The sequence below is a fragment of the Neovison vison genome, chromosome 5 (assembly GCF_020171115.1).
Source record: "Neovison vison isolate M4711 chromosome 5, ASM_NN_V1, whole genome shotgun sequence".
NCBI classification, from domain to species: Eukaryota; Metazoa; Chordata; class Mammalia; order Carnivora; family Mustelidae; genus Neogale; species Neogale vison.
Window position 1 is genome coordinate 26,222,834 of NC_058095.1, and position 26,155 is coordinate 26,248,988.

A 26,155-nucleotide genomic window follows, 5' to 3' on the forward strand; every position below is an offset into this window, starting at 1 on the left:
TCTGTGTCCCCACCACATGGGGACACAGCCCTATCGCAGACGGCTGCCAGGCTGACAGACGCTAGCTCCCAATGCTTTTCCTTCCCCGCCTGTATCACAATTTGAACGTGTGCATTTCTTTGTTTGTTAATCTCTGTAAGATCCTGGGGTGGGGGTGGCTCCGTTTTGTTTGCTGCAAATCCCCAGTGCGGCTGCCCCTGAGCAGGAGGAATCCCGAGTGAACCAGACAAGGACTCTACAAACGCGGGGGCCGCACAAAGAACGGCAGAGGCAAGAGCAGGGCTGCTGGGGTCCTCTGTGGCAGCCCCGGAGGGCCTCGGACAGAAGAGTCAGGTGGAGAGCCAGAAAGGAAAAAGCAGGGACTTGGCAGGCATGAGGCCGGCATTCCAGGAAGACAATCTTCCTGGTAGGACTGCCAGAAAGGAAGAGGCCTCTGTGAATTTCAGAGCTGGAAAGTCACTCAGGAGATTGTTACTTAAGATCACAGGCCTTAAGGACACACGGCTCTTGGGTACCAAGTCAGAGCAGGTGAGATCCCAGGACCTCCTAGGAGCCCAGGAAAAGGGCAAAGTGCACCTTGATTCTTGGGCCTTCACCTAAGTGAAGCTAATGATAGAGGAAAGTGAACGTAGACCCCCAAACCCCCCAACCCCCTGCAATCCCCTGCCATCCAAGGTCAGGGAGTGTGGCCAGAAACAGCCAGCTCAAAGATGAACTACCTCTGATGTCAAATCCCCATGCTAGGCCATATATACTCATTATTTTTAAATTAAAATAATTTTTTAAAATTTTTTAATTAAAATTAATTTAAAATGAAAACAATCACCTCTGCTGTATCATAACTCCCTGAATCCCCATTATAGCGCTGCTGGATTTCACAGATGTGCCCAGGACGCTGTGGGGGGCTGTACCCCACGTAGACAGTGACTGGCTTCTCCCAAGTTACAGATCCTGTCCAAAGTTTCACCAGCAAGTATACAGAAGCGGGCTCTGCAGCGAACAGCCTGTGTCATTTGGGACCAGCTCAGTTTCCCCACACTCTTTTCCCTCTTTCGCACAAAGAAGGCAGTCATCCAGGGGCGCCTGGGTGGCTCAGTGAGTTAAAGCCTCTGCCTTCGGCTCAGGTCATGATTCCAGGGTTCTGGGATCAAGCCCTGCATCGGGCTCTCTGCTCAGCGGTGAGCCTGCTCCCCTCTCTCTCTGCCTGCCTCCTCTGCCTATTTGTGATCTCTCTCTGTTGAATAAATAAATAAAATCTTTAAAAAAAAAAAAAAAGAAGAAGAAGAAGAAGAAGAAGGCAGTCATCCTTTCTCAACAGGTTTTGTCCCAGATGAACTCTGTTTAACTCAAAGTTCCAAACATGGTGCCTGGAACATAGTAGGTCCTCAAGGGAGAAAAGAAAAAAACCCTTGCTTTTTAAACCAAGCTGGTCTCTGAACACCTGGTGAGATTCTCTGCACTAGAAGGAAGAAATGGGAGAGTTAAATAAGACAACTGGCCCAGATGACCGCAGGCTGAACGAAACCCTTGCCCAGGGCTATCGGCCATGCTGCCTGGGCCAAGCTGGAGGCCAGGAAAATGCTCACTTCCTTCTCCTGCAGGAACTCAGTGCTCTGGCCTGGAGAGGAGCTTCCTTCAGCTGTCCCCACCCATTTCCTCCAGAACATTCCATGCTCAGCCAGGACATACCAGGAAGAGGCCACTGGGACCAACTGGGAGGGGTGGCCTGAACCCCCCTTCCCGGCCTTTCTATGCACACGACCTGCACTTTCACCGGCTCCCTCTGCCTCCCCACACAGAGACCAAGCCTTGGTTTGTCCACCCTAGACCTGTCTCTCTCTGGCTTCTACAGGCTGCTGGCCAGAAACAGCAGGAGACAGGCTGGGGAGCTGGGCTGCTTGCCCTCAGCCATGGCCCTAGTTTGGCCTCTTATACTCTCTTTACTTAGGTCCCTGACTGGTCAGCCTACCTCTAGTTCTGGTACCTACTACAGGTGAGTCTCTTCAAGGGCAGTCATGAACCACTCCCCTCCTCAAGCACCTTCAATGTCTCCCACTGCCTCCTGAATGAAGTTCAGAGACCACACCCAGATTGACAGCTCTCTCTGGCATAAGCCAAACCCACCCTCCAGTCCCCAAAGGGCTCATAATGAAATGAATTCTACCAAGATCTGCACACACATTTCTGGACCTGGGAGAACAGATTTGCCCTAGCTGGATCTTATTCCTCCACCACCCTCCCCCCACGCCTCCTGACTCTCCCGAAAGCCCTTTCCCTTCCTGGTCTCTGAAGTCCGCTAGCACACTGTCCCCAAAACCTCAGGCATCTAGTGCCACTTGCTATCCCCACGCAGCCCCTGCACTAGCCTTTACTTAATATTTTCCTTAACATCCACTCATTCTTTCGCTTCTACTTCTTTTTTTTTTTCTTTTTTTTTTTTTTTTTAATTTTGGTCTTTTGTGGACCTTATTAATGCCTTTGAATACCCACTCCGAGCTGGCTCTTTTATTTATTCATTTTTTTAAGATTTTATTTATTTTATTTGACAGAGAGAGAGATCACAAGTAGGCAGAGAGGCAGGCAGAGACAGAGGGGAAGCAGGCTCCATGCTGAGCAGAGAGCCCGATGCGGGGCTCGATCCCAGGACCCTGAGATCATGACCTGAGCCGAAGGCAGCGGCTTAACCCACTGAGCCACCCATGCGCCCCTCCCTTCTACTTCTTGTCAAAAAAAACTTTGGGGGCACCTGGGTGGCTCAGTGTGTTAAGCCGCTGCCTTCGGCTCAGGTCATGATCTCGGGGTCCTGGGATCGAGTCCCGCATCGGGCTCTCTGCTCAGCAGGGAGCCTGCTTCCCTTCCTCTCTCTCTGCCTGCCTCTCTGCCTACTTGTGATCTCTCTCTCTCAAGTAAATAAATAAATAAATCTTTAAAAAAAAAAAAAAAAAACTTTGTATCTCCACCTTAACTAGGAAACCATGTCAGGGTGCCTAGTGTGACTCTTGATTTTGGGTCAGGTCATGATCTCAGGGTCATGAGATCGAGCCCTGCGCTGAGTTGTGGAGTCGGCTTCGATTCTCTCTCTCCTTCCCCCATGACCTTCCCCCCCAACTCGCGCACATGTGCACTCACTCTCTCTAAAATAAATAAATCTTGGGCGCCTGGGTGGCTCAGTGGGTTAAGCCTCTGCCTTTGGCCCAGGTCATGATCTCAGGGTCCTGGGATCGAGTCCCGCATTCGGCTCTCTGCTCAGCAGGGAGCCTGCTTCCCCCACCCCTCTGCCTGCCTCTCTGTCTACTTGTGATCTCTCTCTCTGTGTCAAATAAATAAAATCTTAAATAAATAAATAAATAAATAAATCTTTAAAAAAGGAAAGAAAACCATATCATTTGCCGTGAACAGATGGCAACTGAAGAAAACAAAGTTATATTCTAATAGACATGAAAATAAATACATAATCCATTAAGTGTTTCAAATGCTCATCTACATAATGTACTTAACATTACTATGTACTTACAATCACAACCCAAGAAATGCTGTCTTGGCGGTTTATTTTTGCCTCTCATGGCCCTTGGTTTTTCCGGCCCTGTCGCACAGTTATCTGGGGACCTGTTCTAGGCCTGTCCTGGTTGACCCCAAATGTGAGCACGTTGGGGGAAAAGAGCCTACCGCCTCTTTCCTGGTGCCTATGGACAGCATCATGTGCAATAAAGATATTTTATCAAACCAAATGTTTCAATTAGCTCAAGTCGTATTAATGGGTCCCATTTTCTGCCTCGCCTTGGGCTCACTGCTGCTCAACTCTCTACTGCAACACACATCCTCTCTGCCCACCAAATCAATTCCTGTCCGCCGGGTCTCTTGGACGATGGTATAGACCGTGACGGTCACAGCAGCACCACTGGGGGCAGTTGGGCAAGACCCCTGCTGTCTCTTTCTCCAGAGCAGCAGGACCTGGGCAACCCAACCCGGAAAAGCAAGTCTCCCATTAACCATTAACCCACACTCTCCGGCCCAGACACACACACCCTGCCCTGGGACTTAGCAGAGTTCTGGGAAAAGCCCTGTATGAGCTGAGCCTCTGGTTCCAGGAAATACAAAAGTCCTCTTCCTGTCCCCTCAGAGCCAGAGACCCCAAAACACCTACCAGGAGCCGGAGAGGCTTCGCAGGGGACGCCTGGCCCTGGTGGCGCTGGGGCGCGGGAGGTGACTCTCCCTCCCACCACGTGTTGTCAGGGGTGACCCCAGAGGAAGATCTGAATCACTCAGACTTAAGTCAATAAGTGGCAGCCGCAGGGAGGCCCCAGCTGGAGCCAAACCAAGGCCTGGATTCTCCCCAGTGGACTGAAGCTGGGACAAAGGCAGCCCACGGCTGGTCTGCTGGTGACCAGTCTCCCTGACAACACAGTCTTTTCTGTGAACAGACTAGGGACACTTCCTATTAGAGGGAGACCTCCTTTGGGAATGTTTATAATCTTTTTGTCTTTTTTGTATTATTTTTGTAGTCTGGTTACTTTTATGAATTTCAAGGATTTGTTCTTGTTGTTAGAAAGGGTACCTTTCATGGAAAGGTAGCCAAAATATGCATTCTAGGGGCACCTGGGTGGCTCAGTCAGTGAAGCATCTGGCTTCAGCTCAGGTCATGATCTCAGGGTCCTAAAATCAAGCCCCACATCGGGCTCCCTGCAGGGAGCCTGTGTCTCCCTCTCTCTCTCTGCTCCCCCTGCTTGTGCTCTATCTCTCTGTCAAATAAATAAAATCTTAAAAAAAATAAATAAATAACAAAAACTCGTTCTAGATAGTGTCATGCATGAGACATCTCATAAGTATGGGTGTATTTCCCCAAGAAAAAGGTAAACTGAGGAACAGATAACTTGACCAATGCCATAAACGGAACAGCCTCCCAAATATAGCTTGAGGAAGACAAGGTTACGGAGTGAGCCCCTGTGTAGCCAGGGGCTGTTACATGCTGACACCTGCCTACAGTGGGAAGACGACGAGGATCTCCTTTTTGACCTTTTCATAATGCAAACAAGTTAACAACAGGAAAAAAGGTTGTCTTGGTAAGAAAAAAACACCATGTCTGGCAACCTATCCCTCAGGGAGAACAAAAACAGACGCCACTGAAAGGGATGGTTGGATAGCATCATGAAGAGGTTCTCAAACTGGGTTCCAAGGAGCCCTGGGGTGTCACACCACCTCTTCAGGGCTGTTGATAGAGAATGGAAGGAATACAGAGAGTGTGTTCCAACCCAACCCAGAGCAACACGGCACTCCTCTGCTTCCTATATTGGACTTTCAGGGATGGTTTCATTTCAAGGAAAGCTCCCATAGCTAACAATGCTGGGGAAAGCTAGTATGTGACACTGGTGGTATCACGCAGGAGGACGGGACACAGCTGTCTCTGAGTTTGTGGGAATTGGCAGCCACATCCCCAGGTACACTGGGAACCAGCTGGTCCTTCATCCTGAAGGTAGACAGAGGCTGGCCCAGGCATACATTTCGTCTGTCCAGCATTTCTGTCTTTGCGCATGAGTCCTCCTCCAGGCCAAGGAAAATCATGCCCACAAGTCCTTGGGGGAGCGGCCCGCACAGACACTATATGGCCCCACATTCCCTCCTCAGGGTGAACGTGACTGGGCCCAACCAAATAGAATATCCCCACCCCTTGAGCACAGTGAATGGCACAGGACTGGGTGGGCCTGTGGGTCCTTCCCCAGGGTTCTCTCAAGAGTTACTGAGAAGCACACTCTTTCCCAGTGAGAGTAAGCTGTGAGGACAATGTTGGCTTGGGATGACCAGTGGCCATCTTGCCACCACAGCCTAAGATGAAAACAAGCTGAGCTGAGAGATAGAGGTAAATAACCCAGATGGCATCGTCAGTCGCTGGATCCAGCCATGCCTGAACCACCACCCTGATTCCAAGTTGCCGGGTCCACAGAGTCTCCTTTATGCTCAAGCGAGTTTAAGTCAGGTTTTTGTCAGCTGTAATCAAGAGTCCTGAGTAAAGCACCTCTCCAGGAATGAGAAGGAGCGGAAACGTAATCACAAATTTGAGTAAGCTTGACATGAATTAACATGTTAACATGTTAACAGAAATGTCCTAGAAAGGAGCTTCCTGCTCCAGAGATCACCGACCCCTGTGGAGGGCTGTGCCAGCAGCAATCTAGCCTGGAGATGCCAGGGCAGTGGCTGCTTCCTCTTGAAATGCCCAGACTTCATTCCCAGGCCTACTTGGGCCCTTTACAGCAGCCGCGTGCCCAGAGGAAGCCCTCCACCCCACTGTGGGCTTCTTCCCTGGACCCTGGATGCTGTGACAGCCTCCCCATTTGTCCCCACAACTGAACTGCCCCCTCGGGATCCACCCAAACCACTACAGGAGATTCACCCACTCTGCATGCCCCAGGGCTATGTGAGGCTGTCCCAGATCTTCCCAGACTCTGGCTCACCTGCCAGGCCCAACAGCCCCAGATTTGCCAGGGCAACCAGACTAGTGCAGCTAGAACAAAGAGCAAGGAAGTAAGTCTTGCATGTTGACTCGAGAACCTTCCACACTAACATGTGGGGCATGTGTGCCCCCTCTGGCCTCTCTCAATCCAGCATCATCCTGCAATGTGGGAATCCCAAGCAAAAAGGCCCCCATCACTGCTGTGTCCCCACCCTCTTTAGTCAAAACCTCACCGAACAGGCTTGAGCATGAAAGTAGGAACCCAACTGACAAAGTGAGTGACTCGTATATGAAAGAGGGTAAGGTGATACTTAATATAAATGGGAAATAAAAGTTCTTTATGTAAGTGACTGAAAAACACCTTAAAAAGCAGAAGAGGGGGAAAATAAATCTGTTCCTGGAAAATAAAGGCATTTAAAAAAAGCCGTGAGAACTTTGAGAACTTTGCAAGAGAACATGCTACAGGGGCGCCTGGGTGGCTCAGTGGGTTAAGCCTCTGCTTTCGGCTCAGATCATGATCTCAGGGTCCTGGGATCGAGCGCTGTGTTGGGCTCTCTGCTCGGTGGAAAGCCTGCTTCTCCCTCTCTCTCTGCCTGCCTCTCTGCCTCTGTCAAATAAATAAACAAATAAATTTTTTAAAAATGCTACAAATATGATCAGTACATATTCCATTTTAAAACTGGAAATGTGGGGTGGGGAGGCCAGGTGGCTCAGTCGTTAGGCGTCTGCCTTTGGCTCAGGTCATGATCCCGGGGTCCTGGGACTGAGTCCTGTGTTGGGCTCCCTGCTCAGGGGGGAGTCTGCTTCTCTATTTCTCTCCACCACCCCCCGCCCCTGGCTCATGCTCTCACGCGCACTCTTTCTCTCAAATGAATAATTTTTTAAAAAATCTTTAAAAGCAATAGATAAGATAAAATTGGATGTGTGGGCAGAAGCGTTATGCAGTGAACCAGAGGCACAAAGCGCCTCCAGAGAGTGGGGCCAGGCCAGCAGGGGCGGCAGGCATGACCAGGGCTGCGCTGGGGTCTGGAGAGCCAGAGCCTGCCTGAGGGGGTTCCCCAAGGATTGACAGGCACAGGAGAAGCAGGATGTAAAGACTGAGGAGCAAAGGCTCCCTCCACTATTCTTGCATCCACTTGGGTTTGATCTCCCCTGCCCTTCTCCCCTCTGCCCCTGCCTGCCTGAGGTCCCTCCCCCACCCCATCCCTGCTCCACCCACAAACCTGCTGCCCTCCCCTCTGCTGCCCCAGTCGCCTTTGCGCATTGCTCCAGCAGCTAGCTCCCCACCCCACCCCCGCCACTGCCCTTACAGCACCCCAAAGTAATCCTGGCCCTTCCCTCCTCCAGCGCTGCCTCTGTGCCTCAGCTCCCTGCCCCCGGGGCCTTGGATGACCCTTCCCTCCACCTCATCCTTGTAGCCTCAGCCAGTGGGGTACATCCAGAAGCCTTCCTTGATCTCCTTGCCCCCTCGAACACCGTCCCCACCCCCCTCAGGGCTGGGCATTGGCTCCCTTATGCCGGTTCACCCGGAAAAGCCTGCACCTGCTTCACCTTTGTGCTTTCACTCATTCACGCCACAGTTATGTACCAGGCACCTATGATGTACCAAGCCTATGCTGGCATAGGAGGGGCGTGAGCAAGACACACCCCGTCCCTGGCTTGGAGCTCGTGTCTTGGAGGGCAACAGAGCCACCAAACAAATCAGTGCAAATAAATGCATCGGTACCAGCTGTGATGGGGGCTGAGAGAAAAGTGCACGGTTCATGAGCTCCAAAGTAGAGGAAGTCGAGGAGGGCATCTTGGAGTGGTGACGGGCCCCAGAAGGGAGAGGACGGTGGGCCAGGCACACTTTGCTAAACACCTGGGGAACGAGTGAGTGGCTAGAGTGAGTCAGGAACTGCTGGTGTGTCCATGTCCTTGCAAATGCATTTATCCCCTCTTCTCACCCCGACAGGTCACTGGTACCCAGAGGGCTTTCGCAGCAAACAGATCTGCGGTGCACACAGGACAGGCCCACCTCTGTCACACCTCGGCAGCGCTCAGCCCGAGCATGTGGCTCTCCGCTCACAGCTCTCTCGTGGCTCCCAACACCGCCAACATGCCCGGTGCGGGCACAGCCCTGGCAATGGCTGCCCAGAGCACATGCTAGAAGGATGGCAAGGTTCTGTCTGTCCTCTGCAGGCAAGGGCCACGACCGGTCAGTGACATCTGCCCACGGGAGCAGGAGTACGCCATCATGTCCCATATTTTCTGTGCCACTTGCGGTCCCATAGAGGACCATGCAAGCAAGAAATTTCCTGTAGATCTAATGGCCTGGAGTAGCCCCCCGTGACTGGTATCCTATTCCTTATGGACCACATGGACCGTGCGAATAATACTGTTTTCCTGCTTCGACCACTCACGAGTTCAGAGCTAAATTTGTGGTTCAGAGGCAGCCGACTGTGCACAGCTCTCTGGCCTGAGCCTGTATTCTCTCTCCCTGGTTCTGACCTTCTGGTTAATCTACATTTTTCCTGATCTTGCTTTTACAGTTTTCAATTTAATTACATACACACAGACACAAACATATGTACCTAAGTATACAGAAAACAACCTCTTCTAGATCTGACATATAATACCTATTTTATGTTTCTGTTGTAAAGACATATTCCTACATGTTGTCTATATTCCAGATCTAGAGAGAAAGCTACATTCCCGTGGGCATCTGGATTCCTTCATGGAGCCAGATGGAGGCCTACAGGGAGAGATGGGCAGAAGACGGAGAAAACAAGGAAGAACAAAAGCATTCAGATCACCCCCACGCCCTGCTGTGAACAGAGTCTGGGATTAGAGAGGAGAGGCTGGGCCTTTAGTCCCAGCTCGGGCCAGCAGTGACGGAAGTACAGGAGAAAAACGACTCTCACCACCCCACCCCTCGCTGGGCAACATGAGGTTTTACCAACTACTGAATGCATATAAAACAATCTATCCTACTTTGTTCAGTTGTAACAGAGACTAAATGGAGAGGTTCCTGACTGCTAATCAGCGCTAAGCCCCCAGCTTATGCCACCGGCATCATTATCAGCACTGGAAAGAATATTCTGGGCAACCAGCACCCAGCCATGAGCAAGAAAACGCCACGCTGCACGGCTTCCTACAAATGCTGGAGGCATTCAACAAGAGTTGAGCCTTTGGAGCCGACATCTGTATGCAGAGTCCTTCCTTGTCCCTCCCTTCCCTCTACCCCAGTGTCTGAGAACCATGCCTGACTGAAGGACTTCAAGTCCCTGCTTCGCACAGCCAGAGAAAAAGCACCATGCAGATCAATCACACTCCTTGGGACTGGAATTGGCAGCTGCCACCTCCCCCTGGTGCCAAGGACCAGGGCTCCAGGCCCCATGCACCACCTGCAGGCCAGGTAAAGAGCATGAGCGGAGGCTGGAAACCATGGGGCAGTGTGAGGTCACCGGCAGCCGACCCCCACGCACACCTCCCACCGGATGTCACATGCACTTCCTCTGGCCTCCCGTCTGCAATCAGAGGCCCATTTACTCCACAATCACCAGGGTTTGGAGGTACCTTAAGTCAGTGCCACGGAGTTTCAAGTAGCAGGTGAAAACGAGACAATGACAATAACCGGGGTCCTTTTCAACACATTGGTCAGCGGGGAACGGTTAGGTCTTTCTTTACTGTGGGAACAGACAGAATTCACAAAGGTGGTAAGACGAATTCTAAATTCTGGAACATTCCGGGCCCAGCCAGAGGCTGAAAGTAAAGGCCAAAAAGCGTAGGGGAGATGGACAATCAAGAATGAATCTGCAGGAGTGCCTGGGTGGCTCAGTGGGTTGAGCCGCTGCCTTCGGCTCAGGTCATGATCTCGGGGTCCTGGGATCGAGCCCCGCATCAGTCTCTCTGCTCAGCGGGGAGCCTGCTTCCCCCTCTCTCTGCCTACTTGTGATCTTTCTCTCTGTCAAATAAATAAATAAAATCTTTAAATAAAATAAAATAAAAAAAAAAGAATGAATCTGCAAACCAGGTCAAGTGACAGAAGAAGGTCTCGTGTAGATTATCCCTGGGGGCAGACCAGTCCTAGGCAGCGAGTTACCCCAAGTGTGTGTCCGGTTTGGGGGGACACCCTGCCATAAAAGAACCTGGCCTTTATCTGATGTCCCTTCCCCTCCTCCACCTTACCACTGCTGCCCAACTGTCTTTTGGGGTGGGGGCGCTATAGAAGCCCAGCATTTACACTGTAACCAGCCTCCTTCCTCGGGCCCAACGGACCCTCTGGGGGGTGCGTCCCGAGCAAGCAGGGATGTTGAAGTCCTTCCCCTTGAAAATCTGGGAGGGACGCCTGGGTGGCGCAGTTGGTTAAACGACTGCCTCCGGCTCAGGGCGTGATCCTGGAGTCCTAGGATCGAGTCCCACATCAGGCTCCCAGCTCCATGGGGAGTCTGCTTCTCCCTCTGACCTTCTCCTCGCTCATGCTCTCTCTCACTGTCTCTCTCTCTCTCAAATAAATAAAAATAAAAAATCTTAAAAAAAAAAAAAAATCTGGGAAATGAGCTGAGTCTCAACTGCTTTCTGGAAAAGTAAGCTGTAAACCCAGGAGCTGGTGGAGGGTCCACTTTCCCCATGTGGGTACCCAGGAAAGAAAAGGATCGTGTGCGGTGGGAAACAAGAGGCCACACGAGGCTGAAGCAAACACTAGTCAGAGAGAGGGCTGCTGTGTTTCCCTCGGGTCCATGGGCTTGATTCAGCCCTTCCAGCGGCCTGAGCTTCCATGAGATACTCCAGTGACCTGGCAAGAAATTCCCCTTTTTGTTCAATGGCTACTGCTTGCAACCATCTAGCCCTCGTTAGCCGGATGAATATGAGGTCCGTTCCTGACCACACGTTAAGCCAGGAGATCTCAGCCAGTCTCTGAGCTGATGAAGAACACCCAGGGGGGTTCCAGTCAGTGGCCGGGGAGGTCTGGCTCCATCTAGCGGGGGGAACCTTGAACAATAACCTCCCTGAAATGCAGAGGCCTCCCCAAACCCACCGATGACCCTCTCCAATCCGTTCTCCTCCAAAGTCCCAGAGAGCTCTTCAAAATGCAACCCAAAATGGAACTCTCTAGGTCCATCCTCCAGGAGCCTCCTACTGCTCTGAAGATAAAACCAAAATCCTCCCTGCTAACCCACCCCCTACCAGCACTCACTCCCCATTTTCCCTCCCCTCAGCAACCTCCCAACAACCACTAATCCCCTTGTTTTCTCTATGAATTTGCATATTCTGGACATTTCATATAAATGGGGCCATGTAACAGGTGGCCTTTTCTACTCTTCCATTTATCTGTGCTCCAATCTTTATTATTTCTTTCCTTCTGCTCACTTTGGATTTAGTTTGTTCTTCTTCTAGTTTCTGAAGATAGAAGATTATTAATTTGAGGTCTTTCTCCTTTATTAATACAGGTACCTTTTTTTTAAGATTTATTTATTTGACAGACAGAGATTACAAGTAGGCAGAGAGGCAGGCAGAGAGAGAGGAGGAAGCAGGCTCCCTGCTGAGCAGAGAGCCCAATGCGGGACTCGATCCCAGGACCCTGAGGTCGTGACCTGAGATAAAGGTAGAGGCTTTAACCCACTGAGCCACCCAGGCACCCCAATACAGGCACTTTTAACGTAAATTTCCTCCTAAGCACGGCTTCAGCTGCATCCCAGAACTTTGGACATGTCGTATTTTCATTTTCTTACATCTCGAAGTATTTTCGAATCTCTCTCATGACTTCTTGGACCCATCGGCTAGATAGCCGTGCTTACTTTCCATCTGTTTGTGAACTTCCCAAATTCCCTTTTGTTACTGATTTCTAATTTCATTCCACTGTATGCAGAAAATATACTTTGAAGGATTTTGATCCTTTGAAATTTAAGGAGGCTTATTTCAGGATACAGTTATCTCCTGGAGCAAACTCTATGAGCCCTTGAGAAGAACATGGACTCTGTTTCTGTTGGGAGGCGTGCTGTGTAGACATCTGTCAGTCTTACCTGGCTGACAGGGTTGTTCAAGCCCTGTGTTCCCTTGCGGGTCTGGTCTGCCCTGGTCTATCTATTACTTTGCAACCTTGAAGTCTCCAACTATGACTGTTGAATTGCCTGCTTCTCCCCTCATCTCTGCTAGTCTTCGCTTTGAGTATTTCAGAGGTCCCTTGTTAGGTGCATATATAATTGACGTTTTCCTGATCAGTTAACAGTAATGTTCGCACATTACAAAATGTCTTGTTTGTCTCTCGTCACTATTTCTGTCTTAAACATTTTTTCTGCTATAGCGTGGCCATCTCAGCTCGCTCATAGTTACTGCTAATGTGGTATATCCTCTTCTACTCCCTTACTTTCCACTGACATGTACCTTTTAATCTAAAGTGTGTTTCTCGTAGACAGTATAGAGTTGGGTTTATCCATCCTGTTAATCCCTGTCTTTTATTGGACTTTTTAGTCCATTTGCACTTAATGCAATTATGGATAAGATTTATGCCATTTTGCTATTTGTTTTCTCTATGTCATGTATTTTTATTCCTACATTCTTCCATGACTTCCTTCTTTTATGTTAAATAGGGATTTTCCAGCATACCATTTTAGTTCTCTTTTGCCACATATTTTTAAATTATTTTCTTAGTGGTAGTCCTGGAGATAACAATTAACATTTTAACTTAAAATGATCTAGCTCTGATTAATAGCAAATCAATTTCAACAACATACAAAGACTCCACTATGATATAGCTCTCTCTCCTCCCCCTTCCTTTGTGCTGTTATTGCTATGCAAACTACATCTCTTAAGGTTATCACCCTGTCAACACAGTTTTATAACTATTGCTTTATGCAGATAAAAGAAAAGAGTTACAAAAAAAAATACATCTATAGCTTTAAAGGTGCTCCTGATTTCTTCATGTGGATTTGAGTTCCTGTCTGGTGTCCTTTCATTTCAGCCTGAAGGACTCTCATTAGTATTTCTTGTAGGGCATGGCTGACAGCAACAAATTCAGTTTTGATTTATCTGAGATGTCTTAATTTCTCTTTCACTTCTGAAGGATAGATTTGATTCTGGATGTAGAATTCTTAGTTGACGGTCTTTTTTGTGTTAGCACTTTGTTACCCCACTGCCTCCTGGTTTTCATGGTCTCTGATGAGAAGTCAGCCGTAAGTCTTATCAGGGATCCTTTGCCAGATTAAGTCTTGCCCTTCATTTCTGAGCTCAACCATCTCCTCCTCCCTGGACTAGGTCAGGCCCTTTTGCACATGCCCCCCAGGGCTCTTTACTTCTCCTTTGTAGGGATGATTACAACTGTAATTAAACAATTAACAACAGAAGTAGCTCTTGTGTGTATGCACATGTGTGTGTGTGTGTGTGTGTGTGTGTGTCCCTCACTAGAAGTTCCATAAGGCAAGAACCAGGACTGTTTTGTTTACTGCTCTATCCCCAGAGGCAGCACAGTGACAGCACACTGTAGTCTTTCAAAAAAAATATTTACAGAGTGAATGAATAAAAGTCATCCCAAGGTAGAATGAGTTACTGGGGTCAATTCTTTACTTCCAGTCATTGTATAAGATAGCCACACTCTGCCATGGCCTCGTGGTGGGCAGTGTACTTCCCTGTCCCTTGGCTTGGGACTGACCACATGGCCTGGGACTGGCTGATGGGATGTCGGCGGATACGATGTGAGAGAAGGCTTGAAATGTGCTTGTGCCCCTGAGCTCGCTCTCTTGTACTACTGCCTGTCACCATGACAAAAACATACCTTGGTGGTCACTGGTCCAAATGATCAGACACATGGAACACACCTAAACCCAACTCCCAGCATGAAGTCAACAAATCCCACTGAGCGCAGCCTAGGTCAGCCAGACTCCACCCAACCCAAAGACCCATGATGAGGAATAACCACTTACTGACATATGCTGGTGGGTTTTGGGTGGTTTGTTATGTGGCAATATTGTGGCGAGAGATGACTGAGACATATGTCTTGGCAAGTTTGAGGAGCACAAGGAAGTCCTGGGGAAGGTCTTCCATCTGGTCCTTCATATGGCCCACGACTAGGTCCAAACTGATTCTATGGTAGATCCACCTCCCTCCTCCAGACTTACAGAATAAACACTCTAGAATTCTACAGTCCCACAGCTGGGATAATGATCCTGAGTGGCAGCCTTCTGGCTGCTGGAGAAGCCCGAAGTGGATTAGGCACCTGCACAGTACCAGTACACAGTGGAGCTTAATGGGAGCTCGTCTTTGTCCTCCTCCAACCACCCTCTCACCAACACCCAACATGGCCTGAGAGTGCATCTTCACAGCCAGAAAAATCTGGGTTTCTCTGCAGTGGGTTTGGGGTGGGCATTCCCAGTGACTGACCCTTCTTAGGGCCTCCACTGATTCCCCCAAACTCAGGTAAAGAGGAGTGGGCAGGGACATGGGCAGGCAGAGCCTACCCCTTACATTGTTACCCTGATTCAAGGTATAATCTAAGGTTATACTCATCCATTCAAAATGTATAACTGTCTCTTTCAAGGAGGGCTTGAGGCAGCTTGGGGACTAAACACAATAACAAATATACTTAGGGATCAAAGAGAACAGAGGCCAGGCAGAGAGCAGAAAGAGGAGATGCCACCAGAAATCTGAAGATTAAACTGAGAGACACATCAAACTCACTGAGCTCACAGCTCCACAGAAAGGGAGCAGGTACGTGGGTTCCAGAATTTGATATAGCACTGAAGTCTGAGTATGAACCCCACCAGCAGGCGGGTCCAGGCCCAGAGGACACCCCACAGGCCAAACCAAGAACTCGTTACTAGCAATAAGAATCACACTCACCCACATACCAAGCATCGTTCTAAATGCTTTGTCCAAGACTTCTCGTTTCGTCCTCACGACAGCAATACAGGGACTCATTGTTTCCATTTTATAGATGAGGCAACTGAGGTCGAGAGGCAAAGCAACTTTTCAAGGTCACAGAGGGAGGAGTGCTAGAGGCAGGATGAAACCTCTAAGTCTGAACCCAGAGCCCCTTGCCCCTTACCCAGGAAGCAATCCAGCTTCTGCGCTGCTCATGCTAGGTCCCCACCACATCCTACAGACGCCGGGCACTTCTGGCTCTGGGCCGGCTACAGGCCACCCTCCTCTCTGCTGAAGCCTCACTCCCCCAGCTTCTGAAGCTCTACCAACCTGCTGGCCTCGCCTATGTGTCAGAACCCTAGAACTGCCCATGAGCCTCCTGCGGATAACCCGCCCCCCGCCAGCCTCTGGGGCACCTTACCTTCCCACCCCCACTAACCCTGCCTCCCCAGCACACAGCCCTCCTTGCCGCCCAGCCCTCCTCTGAGCACAGCAGCTCCCAAGCTATCTCAGCGTGCTGGTCGTCCCACATGCCTGCCCTAGACTCCAACACTAACGCCCTAGGAGCCCATGTTCTTCATCAGTCCGCAGAGCTCAGCACTCAGAGTGATGTCAGGGAGGCTGCTCCAGGGAAGGGACCTGTGGCGGCAAACCCTCAAACCCTAAGAAGCTCCTCGACCCACACTCCAGACAGGCCTGCGCAAAGTGAGGTCAGCCCCTAACTGAATTCTGGCAGCTCCCTTGGCTTGTCCTCTCCGCGAGGACCCCAGAGAGGGACCCAGGCACCAAGTTTCAATTCTGTGAAGGCGACTGACATGCCACACGAGGCCTGCTTGGTCCCAAAGTCCCTCCCCTGCCAAGTTATCCCCTGTCACCCTGTCGAGGGCAATGCAATTCACCATGGGACCCAAATCCAAAGACAGGTTTACAGGCAGTCTGAGGCCATCCCAGCCCATGACCCATTTTGTGCAGGATGAGAGGAGGCTCCTTTTATCCGAGGTGCTTCTCTCCCCACTGTTGGAAAATTATTACAGTACACTGGTAACATGAAAACAAGAGACTTAATGTCCATCTGTTGGAAAATCACTGTCATCAACTACGTAAGTTGAAGCCGTCTTCTGTGTGGTGCCCTCATGGGACACTCAGCTTGCAAAAATGACTTTAGCAAACCCACCACAGCCGTGGCTACCTGCAGCTCAGGCCAAGCAAGATGCTCCAAGCAGCTGAGTGAGAGGCCTGGCAGCACCCTTCAGAGGCGGGGGGAGGGCTACGTGGGGAAGGACCAGGGCCTGTTTCTGCTAAGCTCAAGTCTTAAGCGTAAGGTCCTAACAAGCCCAGACAGAGGGAGAAAGCTCTTCACGTCTAGGCCGGGATAATTAGACCCCAAAGCTGAGGCTTCCACAAATGAGGAGAGCGCCTCAAAAATTAGAACTGGCAGGAAGAGATGGCTGCAGGAACCGGCCGTCCAGAAGGGCCCTGGGATGGAAACGGTAAATGCGGGCCGCTCAGGCAGCTGCCCCGAGACACAGCCTGGACTGGGTTTTATCACTTGAGGTTAGAAAGGACTTCACATTTGTCTCTGACCTTTTTTTGGCAAACGTCACCCATGGACCCTGCCCCTTGATCAAACACTTTCCCAGACCCTGACATTAAGGAGGACAAGCACTGTGACAACTCAGACACCAGTTGGAATTGGGTCGTCTCCTATCACTAATCGGTGTGATTCAATGACATTAAAAGAGCAACCAGAAATGACTTCATTTCCTTTTTTACTTTCAAGGAGGCCCCACTTAGAATAGAATGATTTGGATGTTGAGCCTTCTTAGGCAAATGGTCCCTGAGGGATGGTGCGGAAGAACCCCGACTCTGGGTCTACCTTCTGATCAGAGCCCCGAGCTCCCCCTCCTCTGTCCCCCCAAGCGCTCCACTTGGAGGAGCAAGAGAAATGAACCTGGTTTCCAAAAATGAAGTTCAGAAACTCATACACACTCCTACATTTCATCTTCTAAATTAAGCCAGTGTTCTCCATTAACTTCCCACCGGGGACCGAGAGAAAACTGTTCCAAAACTCCAAACTAAATTTAAAGTTAGAGGGGAAAGAAAACAAAACAAAACAAAACAAAGATTTGCCAAGCCCAAACGTTTGAAGTAGCTTTGCCACCAACTTTTTAATTAGACGTAAAGTGACTACCTGTCCGAGAGCTCACCTTGTTAGCCCAGGAGTCCAAGGGTTCAAATGGGGTCATAGAAAAATATAGGGATTGGTTAAAAGCAGATTCCACTGCTAAGAGAGTTCTAGCAAGATGAGGGGTGCAATCCGCTAAAATATGGGGGCTAGCCGTTTGGCTGCAAGCAACAGAAGCCAGGGCGGCTGACGTGAGCAGAGAGGAATTCACCAGAGGGATACCTCCTAGCTCAAAACTGATGGCAAGGCTGAAGGTGCTGATGTGGGAAAAAAAAACAGGAACTCTAGTAGCGGCAAGAAGCCGGGCCGCAAAGTCTCTTCAGCAACACTGCAAAGACAGTGACTCCACTAGTTTCCTTGATTGCTTCACTCAGTACAAGTGTCAGATCCCAGAATGGCAGCCCCGCTGACCCGCCCACTGTGGGCCCAGATCCCACCCCTTGACCTGGGTGATGGCTACATGACAGCGTACACTTTCAAAAATGACTCAAGGGGTGCCTCGGTGGCTCAGTGGGTTAAGCCGCTGCCTTCGGCTCAGGTCATGATCTCAGGGTCCTGGGATCGAGCCCCACATCAGGTTCTCTGCTCAGCAGGGAGCCTGCTTCCTCCCCTCTCTCTCTCTGCCTGCCTCTCTGCCTACTTGTGATCTCTCTCTGCCAAATAAATAAATAAAATCTTTAAAAAAAAAAAATGACTCAAGCAGTATACTTAGGATGTGAGTAGTTTTCGGAACGGATCTTATGCTATTAAAAAAAAAAAAAAAAAAAAAAGTTAGGCCTAACCTATGACCCAGCAATTCTACTACTCCCTACGGAGGTAAAACATGTAAAAGAAATAATATACACTATAAGGCACCTGAAAACATATGTCAACAAGGAACTCAGGGTTGCTCTGTTTACAACAGCCAAAAACTCAAAGCTGCCCAGGGGTCTATCCATAGGCTAGTGGGTAAGTAAATGGTACATATCCATACAATGGAGCATGACAGCAATCAAAAGGAAGCACACACCAACAACAAGTATCAAGACATTATGTCAAGTGAGAGAGGAAGAAGCCTTTGAAAAGGAGCACCTGTGTGGCTCAGTCGTTGAGCATCTGCCTTCGGCTCAGGTCCTGATCCCAGGGTCCTGGGATCGAGCCCCACCCACATCGGGCTCCCTGCTCGGTGGGAAGCCTGCTCCTCCCTCTCCCACTCCCCCTACTTGTGTTCCCTGTGTTCCTTGTGTCCCCTGCTTGTTATGCTGTGTCTCTCTCTGTGCCAAAGAAATAAAACCTTTAAAACAAAAAGAAGCCTTTGACACAAGAGTACATACTGTATGATTCCATTCATAAGAAGTTCTAGCACAGGCAAAATTGGTCCATGGTGGAAACAAATCCAAACAGCGGTTGATTCTGAGGGAGTCCCCCTCCCTCGCTCTCAAAAGAGATACAAAAATTAAAGATAAATAAAAAAATAAAATATATCAAAAAAAGAAAAGATAGGGGATGTCTGGGTGGCTCAGTGGGTTAAGCCTCTGCCCTCAGCTCAGGTCATGATCCCAGGGTCCTGGTATTGAGCTCCACATCAGGGTCTCTGCTCAGTGGAGAGCCTGCTTCTCCCCCTGCTTGTGCTCTTCTTTCTCTCTGACAAATAAATAAGTAAATAAAATCTTCAAAAAGAAAAAGAAAAGATGCGATTAAGATAGTGAAAAAGCTAGCCATAAGCTGAGAGAAGTGTTTATTACACATAATAAACAAAGAATTAGTACCAGAATGTGAATGTGGGAGGATCACTTATGAATCCAATATTTTTTTTTTAAACAGTAATAATCTAATAGGGCACCACCTGGAGGAGGGGGAGGGAAGAGACAAAAAGTCAAATAGGAAAGAAATAGATAAAAGTACAGGTGCATAAATGAGGAAGCACAAATCACTCATAAATATATTCAGTGTTAGCCATAATTATCAAAATGCCAATTTTTAAAAAGATTTTATTATTATTGCTTTTTTTTTTTTACGAGAGAGAGACAGAAAGCATGAGTGCAGGGAGTGGTTAGGGGCAGAGGGGGAGGGGGAGAGAATCTCAAGCAGACTCCAGGGCCAGGATGGAGCTCAACGTGGGGCTCGATCTCAGGACCCTGAGATCATGACCTAAGCTGAAATCAAGAGTCAGATGCTTAACCAACTGAGCCACCCAGGCACCCCAAGATTTTATTTTATTTTTTTTAAATAATCTCTATACCCAATGTAGGGCTCAAACTCACAACCCCAAGATCAAAAGTCACATGCTCCACCAACCGAGCCAGCCAGGCGCCCCTTCAAACGCCAATTTAAACCACAGTAAAATACCAGTTCCTACTCACCAGATCGACGAAAACGAAGAAAGTGGATGATACCAAGGATTGGTGAAGACACCAAGCAACCAATGCTCTGGTCCAGGGCTTCGGGGAGCACACGTGGCTTCAAAAGGACAGGAGGTGAAGGAGCACACAGGCCTACGGCCTTGTAATTCTACTCCCAAGTAAACATCCTAGAGAAATTTACACATGGAGAGGATGTTGGTGATAGTAGAGAAAAGCAGAAACAACCCAAATGCCCATCAACAAGTGGCAGGGAGAAATAAACTGAGTACTAGCCACATGCAACAACAGGTGAATGTCAACAACACATACACACACGTATCGGTTTAAACAGGGATCCGGCCCGAGTCCACTGCCAATACCTCAAAATACAAAAATCCAACAATATATCGTTGAAGGATATAAACCTGTATGGTGAAGCTATGAAGGACAGAAGGTTAATAATTATAACAAAATCCAGGTTAGTGCGTCCCCTGGGGGTGGGAAAGAGGGAGAGCCATTTAAGGAGAGGTAGAAAAGCAATTCTAAAGGGCTAGCAGTGCTCTATTTCTTAAGCTAGGTAGGCAAACATCGGTTTCATTATTCTCCTTTAAACTGTACATGTATGTTTTATATGTTCTTGTATACATACATTTCACAATAATTTTTTAAGTCAGTAACCTCTTATATTCCAACATATCCAATTGAAAATAAATGCTTAACGGGCACCTGGTGGCTCAGTGGGTTAAAGCCTCTGCCTTCATCTTCGGTCATGATCCCAGGGTCCTGGGATTGAGCCCCACATCGGGCTCTCTGCTCAGCAGGGAGCCTGCTTCTCCCCTCTCTCTCTGCCTGCCTCTCTGCCTACTTGTGATCTCTGTCTGTCAAATAAATTAATAAAGTCTTAAAAAAAAAAAAGAAAGAAAGAAAGAAAGAAAAGAAACATTAAAAAAAAAAAAATCCCAGGGCTGGGTGCCTGGGTGGCTCAGTCAGTTTGCATCTGCCTTTGGCTCAGGTCATGATCCCACAGTCCTGGGATTGAGTCCCTCATTGGGCTCCATGCTCAGGGGGGAGCCTGTTTCGACTTCTCTCTCTGTCCCTATCTCCTGCTTGTGCTTATTGTCCCTCTGTCTCTCTCAATCTCTCTCTCAAATAAATATAATCTTTACTTATTAAGATTGTATTTCTTTATTTGACAGAGAGAGAGACACAGCGAGAGAGGGAACACAAGCAGAGGCAGTGGGAGAGGGAGAAGCAGGCTTCCCACTGAGCAGGGAGCCTCAATCCCAGGACCTTGGGACCATGACCCAAGCCGAAGGCAGCTGCTTAATGACGGAGCCACCTAGGTGCCCCTAAATATAATATTAAAAAAAATTTAAAAATAGATGCACCGGGGCACCTGGGTGGCCCAGTTGGTTAAGTAACTGCCTTCGGTTCAGGTCATGATCCCGGAGTACCAGGATCAAGTCCCGCATCAGGCTCCCAGCTCCACAGGGAGTCTGCTTCTCCTCTCTCATACTCTCTTTCACTGTCTCTCTCAAATAAATTTTTAAAATCTTAAAAAAAAATAGATGCACCTAGGTGGCTTGGTCAGTCCGACTCTTGATTTTTGGATCAGGTCATAATCTCAGGGTCGTGGGACTAAGCCCCCTGTCAGCTCTGTGCTCACAGGGGAATCTGCTTGAGATTCTCTCCCTCTGTCCCTCTCCCCACCCCTCCCCCTTCTTGTACACATGTGAGGTACACATCCACATGTGTATAGCTTGTCCACATGTGAGTGAATGTACACGCTTTCTCTCTCAAATAAATCTTAAAAAAAAAATAAACATAAAAATAATTTAAAAACCATGAACTAAGAAAAAAGTGTGTTGCATATGTGTCAATCATCATTCTTACGGAGAAGCAAACATGTTAAATAAAATCCAGGTTATAAGATCATGTATATAGAATGATCTCAATTTTAAAACAGTTAAACAACAGTTATCTCTGGGGGTTGAGAATCAATGGCTTTTACTTTCTTGTGTTTCTGTGTGTTTTCTAAATTTCCACAGGGAATGTGAGTTATTTTTATAATTCAAAAGACCATTACTTTGAAAAAGTGTTAGGTCGTGGTTAAGCAACATCAGGGCAGAGGGTCCTGTTCTGCACAACTTTAGGACGGCTTCGAGCCAGGTGCCCAGCACAGTCTGGGATCTGGAATGCGTGATCTCTGGGACCCTACAGACGCTACAAGGAATCCCTTTAAGAGGGGAGTATTTCTCCCCCGAGCAGGTGGGCATGACAGGGATCTTGCACCAGTGAAAATCCCAGCCCATGGAAAAGGCTGATTTGAGATGGCTCCAAAGGGACAGATTCAGAGGCAGAGCAACAAAGAGGCTACCTCAGTTCAAACAACAGAAGACATTCCACCTATGCCAGTTGCCCTTAAAAGCCAAGCACTAGGGACGCTGGGTGGCTCAGTGGGTTAAGCAACTGCCTTCAGCTCAGGTCATGATCCTGGAGTCCCAGGATCGAGTCCCACTGGGCAGGAGTCTGCTTCTACCTCAGACCCTCCCCCTTCTCATGCTTACTCTCTCTCTCTCTCAAATAAATTAATAAAACCTTTAAAAAAAAAAAAAGCCAAGCACTAAACAGTGAGCATGTCACGGTCCATCAGTGCTCAGAGATGCACTGAGGAAAGTCTCCTATCACAAAGGGGGTTAGACTAGTATTAACCTCTAATTATATAAGTACTCTTCCTTTTATGGATTTAAATAGATTATATACTTAAAATGAGTGAATTATTTGAGGTATATGAATTAACTTATCAATTTAAATATAATTTAAAAAAATTTTAATATCAGAGAAGGATACATTTCCTTTTGATCATCCCCACCCCCACCACACACAAATCTGGTCCCCTTCTCCCTTCCCTGGAGATAACATCTTTTATTATTAGTTTGGAACATATTTTTCTAGACCATTTTATATGCTTTTACATATAGATGTGTGCTGCATGGATGTGTACTCATATAAAGTATAAAGGACTATGTGTATATATTTCTACAAATAGCATCATAATCTATTTACCACTTTGAAACTTGGCTTTCTTCCCCCTATAGTCTTAGAGATTCATCTATATTATTTCATATGTATATATATTTATATATATAGTTTTGTTTTGCTTTAGGGGGGTAGGGAAGAGGGAGAGAGAGAGAAAATCTTAACCAGGCTCCATGCCCAGTGTAGAGCCAAACTTGGGGCTTGATTTCACAATTCTAAAAGATCATGACCTTGGCTGAAATCAAGAGTTGGATGCTTAACTGACTAAGCCACCCAGGGGCCCTTCATCTATATTGTTATATAAAGATCTAATTCCTTTTCTTTTTTAAAAAAAGGTTTTATTTATTTGAGAGAATGAGAGCGCATCCAAGTGGGGGGAGGAGCAGAAGGAGAGGAAGAAGCAGACTCCCCGCTGAGCAGAGAGTCCACACGGGGCTTGATCCCAGGACCCTGAAATCATGACCGAAGATACCCAGGTGCCTCTAACTACTTCTTTTTCAAAGCTGCACAGTACTGCTGGGTATGAACATTTGAGTTTCTTTAGCTGTTTCACCACCTGTAAATGTTCAGACTGTAGTTATTTGTGACTCCAAACTGCCAGGAAGACTGTTCCAGAACTTTCCACCTGTGCATACATGCCGGGGTTTCCTTAGGGCAGATCCTGAGAAACAGAATCCTTAGGTCATAGGGGCAGATGCATCTTTTCTTTTAACAAATTGATGTCCACGTGACATTCCTTTCTAAGCCTCAGATCCCATGGCTTTATCAACCTGGTCCCTGTGAAATTTCCTCTGGTCGGTTTTGGCCCCGCGGAGGTTTTCTCCCTGGCATAGTCTGTGCCCTGGCTTTGTCCCATGGCTCTTCCTTCCTACTCACACCATCACCCAACAACGAGATGGGCTGCCCCGCTCACTTCCACGCACAGGCCAATTGGCCAGCACTCCCGGCTACTCATACCTGGTACCATATGATTCCATTTATATAAAGTGCAAAAAAGGCAAAATAAATAGAAGGTGTTGGAAGTCAGTGTCATAGGTTCCTGGAGGCATAAGGAAGGCTCCTAGGAGGCTGGTAATGGTATGTATTCTTTATCAGGGTGTTGGTCACATGTGAGTTCATATTGTGAAAATTCATCAATTTTGTTACATGTCCTTCTCTGTATGTGTGTCATACTTCAAGACTTAGCAACAGGACGCCTGGGTGGTTCAATGGGTTAAGCACCTGCCTTTGGCTCAGGTCATGATCCTAGGGTCCTGGGTTCAAGTCCCTCATGGGGTTCCTCACTTAGCGGGGACCCTGCTTCTCCCTCTGTCTGCTGCACCCCTACTTGGGCCCCTGCTCTGACAAACAGCACCACCAACAACAAAAAGATTTAGCAAAACCAGAATAAAGGCAGCAGTGACCTTAGACCCAAGACATGAATAAAGACATGCCACCCCTTTGACTTCACTCTACCTGGAACCTTAGACTTCTGGTGACAGTTGGGAGGTGACACAAGGCTGGGTGCCCAGGTTCTGGGGGGCCATCTCTGGGGATGTGGAAGCAGGGCCAGATCAGCTCTGGTTTCCTCCTGTCCCCCTCTACTCTATTGGGTTTGGGGAGCACTCGCTAAGCTCGGATGTAGCTGGTGGGGAATAGGCCAAGTCAGTGTAATGGTCCTTTTCTTGCTGCTGTGATGCCTGGGGGCAATCAAGGTGACGTGCATCCCTTTCTGTTGGTTGTGGGGTATCAGGCGGACCTGGAGAAATTGCAGAATCCAGCAGGTGCTACAGTCCTCAGCACAGACATCCTCAACCCTCTGACAGCCAGGCCAGCCTGGAAAGGGAGCGGCATTCAATGGGAGAGCATCTCCTTTCATACGGAGCTGCATGCTGCTAAAAATACCAGAGCACCTTATGTAAGACCAGAGTTACGCGGTGAGGACCTTATGTAAAGCACTTAGTACACCATGGCAGCCCAACAGCTGGGGGATGCCATGACTGACTGTGGGCAGTGTTACGAAGTTACAGTGTGTCTGCCTGGCGAGGAGGGTGAGTGATCGTCACTATTCAGCCCAGCCTGACTCACGCTGCTATGCGCAAGCCAGCAACATATTGGCAATTTTCGTTTTTAGATCTGGCCATCCGAGCAGCTGGGCTGATGCTGGGGTTTATAAAGTGGCCTCTTGCTTGCCCTCAATCCCCTTCTCATTCACCGAGGATACATCCTGATTCCCAGAAATGCAGTGTCTTGGATTTAAAAGGGTCTTCTCCCCACCCAAGAGTCCCCTCACGGAGTAGCCGGGAGGAGTGGCCGATTGGCCTGTGCGTGGAAGTGAGCGGGGCAGCCCATCTCGTTGTTGGGTGATGGTGTGAGTAGGAAGGAAAAGCCATGGGACAAAGCCAGGGCACAGGGTATGCCAGGGAGAACAACCTCCGCGGGGCCAAAACCGACCAGAGGAAATTTCACAGGGACCAGGTTGATAAAGCCATGGGATCTGAGGCTTAGAAAGGAATGTCACGTGGACATCAATTTGTTAAAAGAAAAAATGCATCTGCCCTATAACCTAACGATTCTGTTTCTCAGGGTCTGCCCTAAGGGAACCCCAGCCTGTGTGCACAGGTGGAAAGTTCTGAAACAGTCTTCATGGCAGTTTGGAGTCACCAGTAACTGTATAGTCTGAACATTCACAGGTGGTTGAACAGCTAAACAGACTCAATCATATGGTTTGTGTGATACATCTGTGTACCGTGTGCCTGTCAATGGGTCATCCCCGCTATAGTCAAGTGTTCTAGCCTGTGTATTTTCCCCCAATTTATTTGTCCATCCTACTGCAGTTGGGTGATTTCCAGTGTTTTGGCGATTACAAACAGCGCTGTTACAAACATTTGAGTACATGCCTTTTCACCACAGCCCTTTTTTTTTTTAAATTTTTAAAGATTTTATTTATTTATCAGAGAGAGAGAGAGAGCGAGCACAGGCAGACAGAATGGCAGGCAGAGGCAGAGGGAGAAGCAGGCTCCCTGCTGAGCAAGGAGTCCGATGTGGGACTCGATTCCACGACGCTGGGATCACGACCTGAGCCGAAGGCAGCTGCTCAACCAACTGAGCCACAAATTATTATTATTTTTTTATTTGACAGATGGAGATCACAAGCAGACAGAGAGGCAGGCAGAGAGAGAGAGAGGGAAGCAGGCTCCCGGCTGAGCAGAGAGCCTGATGTGGGGCTCGATCCCAGGACCCTAGGATCATGACCTGAGCTGAAGGCAGAGGCTTTAACCCACTGAGCCACCCAGGTGCCCCTCACCACAGCCTTTTGCCCTTAAGACATAAAAACTGGCAAACTGG

General features: G+C 48.5%; 1 protein-coding gene across 3 annotated transcripts in view; it reads right to left on the reverse strand.

Moving 5' to 3' along the window:
• Positions 1 to 26,155, reverse strand: part of RPH3AL (rabphilin 3A like (without C2 domains)) — a 141,890-nt gene that overhangs the window by 110,664 nt on the left and 5,071 nt on the right. For 2 of the 3 annotated variants that reach the window (XM_044248197.1, XM_044248195.1), the window contains exon 1: positions 4,145 to 4,245. The gene's annotated coding sequence lies outside the window, so the exon portion shown is untranslated. Of the gene's footprint in view, positions 1 to 4,144; positions 4,246 to 19,810; positions 19,978 to 26,155 lie in introns of those variants that run through there. The other variant, XM_044248196.1, reaches the window with a different exon arrangement.